This window comes from Thamnophis elegans, chromosome 6 (assembly GCF_009769535.1).
Source record: "Thamnophis elegans isolate rThaEle1 chromosome 6, rThaEle1.pri, whole genome shotgun sequence".
NCBI lineage: Eukaryota > Metazoa > Chordata > Lepidosauria > Squamata > Colubridae > Thamnophis > Thamnophis elegans.
In genome coordinates this window covers 73315822-73319419 of record NC_045546.1, presented here as the reverse complement: position 1 = coordinate 73319419, position 3598 = coordinate 73315822, and the positions used below count along the sequence as shown (strand labels likewise).

The following is a 3598-nucleotide window of genomic DNA, read 5'->3' as shown; positions in this document are numbered from 1 at the left end:
AAAACCAGATCTTCAAAGCACTTTAAGTTTAAAATTTAGTGCCCCATTAGATTCGAAGTTAAAGGTATCGACAACAAAAAGAAGGAACACAAAAAGCCGATTTAAATTACAGGAAAGTCCAGCCCGGCTTCCAAAGATTAAAAAAAAGGAACAGAAAAATAAACTTCCAAATGGCAAACATTTATCGCCGCCGCTTTTCTCACTTATCAGCCTTATTTTAAACTAGAGCCAAGGTGGCGCAGTGGTTAAATGCAGCACTGCAGGCTACTGCTAGATCAGCAGGTCAGCGGTTCAAATCTCACCGGCTCAGGGTTGACTCAGCCTTCCATCCTTCCGAGGTGGGTAAAATGAGGACCCAGATTGTTGGGGGCAATATGCTGACTCTCTGTAAACCGCTTAGAGAGGCCTGAAAGGCCTATGAAGCGGTATATAAGTCTACTGCTATTGCTAAACTAAGTTTCCAAATTTAGAGTGTTCTCTTTCCAACAAGAAAAAAGGATTTAAAACTCACACCAAACGACATGTTCATATCCATCGCTCTCTCTGGGCTTTTGCAGTTGTAGTCAGCATCGAGCTGATCCGGAAGTCACTGGATTAGGAAGGCTTTCCTTAGGTTCCCAGAGATTTTGCGAACATCTCTGGGACCACTGGAGTTCCCCCCACGTCACTGTCTCTACGGGACAGCTTAGATTCAAACGAATCGTCCAAAAAAGACCCCGGTATAGATGGTCATTCAGGAACTACCTGAAAGTCCGTCTTCTCACTGCTAAGCCCCGCCTTCTCTCCCCGTTATTTCTTATATATAGTGCAACTCCACCTCCTGTTTTATTTGATCTATTACTTTTAAATAATTTAAATCCTTCTAGCTCTATGTTCCATTTGTGGATTTTACGCCACCAAGTTTTTGTAATGGCCACAATATAGTATCTGCCCTCATTTACTTGAATTTCTAATTCACCCTGTTTATTCCTCATACTCTGTGCATTGGTCTATAGACATTTGAGTCGTTTAAACTTTTTTTAACCATTGATTTTATTTCTAGCAATATAAACAAAATTTAACAATATAAATAAAATAAATATAAATAACAATATAACAATATAAATAAAATAACAAATAGAAGAAACTAAGAACAAACAAACAACAACGACAACAAAAACAACAATAGCCATGCAGGGCTTTGTGGGTCGGGAGGTTCTGTCCTCCAGCTGCCTCCATTACTGAAGGCGTCCTGTAGGCAGAGAATAACAGAATTAGAAGGGATCTAGGAGGCAATTCCTCCTCCTCCTCACTAGCAAGCTGGCAGCTGCCTGCTTTCCCCACCTGAAGCCTCAGGGCTGCCATGTGGTAGCTGTTGTTTCAGCCAAATCACTCTTGACAGGCTGCTTGGGACCATTGACCAACTCACCTCCCGAGGTGCCTGGGGCTGGTTCCTCCTCCTCCAAGCTGACCTCTGGAGGGGAATCTGAGGAAGCATCTGGGGGAGAAATCAAAGACTTTTATTACTACCACGTTGCTCTTTGTAGAGCTACTTGTACCTGCCCTCCGCTCTTCCCACGTAGCATATTGGAGACCTTCCCATCTGTGGGACTCATACCTCTTCTTATTTAAGAAGGCGGTCCAGGGAGTCCAGGATGTCCTCTTCCAGGCTGCTGAGATCCTCCAGAGTGTCTTCTTCCTCTGGAGAATCCTGTGAAGCAATCAGAGAAATGAAACTCAGAATTCCTTAAAAAAGGGACTATTGAATGGGGATCACATTTCCCATTTAGAACACTGGTCCCTGATGCTTTGCAGCAAAGGAACCAGTCATACCAGAGCTTGGGTGCATATACTGTAGTTAGACTAAGTATCTTGTCCGAAAGGCCGGGTGTCCCCTTGCTCCACTGCCCAGAGCGCTCCAGCACAGTTCCCTCAGGTTAGGAGAACTGACTAGAGGACTCTATCCCTGCCCAAGTGAAAACACTTTGTCTTTCTTACCCATGGACTGGAAGAGGAGCTGGCCTCTGTATCCTGGTCCCAGCTATCCTCAGATTCCTCCTCCAGGAGGTCAGCAAGGGAGTCCACCTCACAGAGGCTGCTGGTCCTGGAGCCCAACAGGACGGTCAGCGAATCCTGCAAATAACAATATGGAGGCTAAAGCTTTCTGCATCCCAATAATATTGCTAGAAGATAGGGTGCATTCAGGCCCTAGGGGCCAACAGCAAGAGAGCCTTTGCAAGCTTTAAGGTTAGAAATTTCTCCCACCCCCATCAGGAGTCGTGGCATAGCCCTAACCCTAACCCTAGCCATCGGCCCCATTGCCAAAACTTTCTTACCTCTGGAGAAGAGGTGTCCTGCCCAGGAGAGAGCTCCTCCTCCACTGGTTGGTCCTGTGGTTCCTGGAATCAAAATATCAATATTTTGTCCGTTAGCATATGAAGAAATCCACAGAGACAGGGCTTCTTCTTTTTCCATGGGGAGGAATTGTCCAGTTCTTACCAACTCAGTGGAGGTCTCCAAAAGGGTGGACAGCTGTGGCCTGCGGTGCTCCTGCCTTTCCTCTCTGGGGGGAGAAAACAAAAGGGCCAAAGATCAAAAGAAGCCCTAGGACCTTTTGTAAGAGTGGTCATGTGGAAGCTCTCGGAGCCCTTCCGGCTGGCCTGCCAAAGGACTTGGCCTTCCAGTGGGATTCCCCTGAGATGCCTCCCCTCTGCAAGTGTTTCACCCTCCGAAGTGATACCTACCCTGAAAGGCAGTCACCGCTTCCCTCCTGCACTGGGCTCCGAGCCGTCCCCATCGGATGGAATTCTTCCGATGGGTCCTGCAATAAGAATGCAAATATTCTGTCTCTTGGCATTTTAACCAATGCACAGAGTCAGGGCTTCTGCCACTACCATGGGGAGGAGCTGGTCTGGCCTTACCAACTCAGTGCAGGTCTCCCAAATTGTAGGTAGCCGCGGCGTCCACTTCAAACAGCTCTCATTTCTGGGGAGAGACCAAAGTCATTCTGGACAGAAAGCCATTTGGGGAGAGGCTCTTACAGACTCTGCAGTCCATCAATGGTGCCCCACCATGCCCAGGGTTTAAGGAAATGGGGGCGGTACCTGTCAGGAGGCACAGGAAGGTCTTCAACGTTGCTCTTCAGACAACAGAAAAGGTGCGAACACCTTTTCCAGATGTTCTGTGAAGAGAAGAGAAATAGCTGTCAATCAGTCAGAAGAGTTGAGAAGTATGACTTTCTCCCCCGCTGCCAGTTTCTTGACAGCTGAGATGGCCACACTTACTCTGAAGAGCCTTCTGAGAGCCATGACCAACTAGCTGCACGTCCGTCCACTGCACGAAGGGAGAATGGGCAGCTGGGCACTGGCTAGTGGCTTTTCAGGGAAACTGGCAATCTAGTTCCCCCAGCAACCAGGTAAACAATGGCCATATTCTATACCCACCCAAGGAGGGCAGCTCACCTGGGTCTCGGAGTGGCCGGTGGCTGATTCCCTTTGTGGCCTTTTAGCCTGTATGTTTCATGTGGGAAGTTGTTGGTTCATGAACAACAGAGAAGCACCATCATTGTGGCACAAAGCACGGAGGGAATCATGGCATACTAGGGCAGAAGCGACTTTTA

General features: G+C 47.6%; 1 long non-coding RNA gene across 1 annotated transcript; it reads right to left on the bottom strand.

Annotated features, from left to right (window-relative positions):
• Nucleotides 1-1139: 1139 nt before the first annotated feature.
• Nucleotides 1140-2383, bottom strand: LOC116509906. The gene is made up of 5 exons (XR_004255570.1): nt 2316-2383; nt 1978-2112; nt 1598-1690; nt 1409-1477; nt 1140-1231 (listed from the first exon to the last, which is right to left on the bottom strand). It is a non-coding gene; the product is annotated as an uncharacterized LOC116509906 (long non-coding RNA).
• Between the last annotated feature and the right edge of the window lie 1215 nt (nt 2384-3598).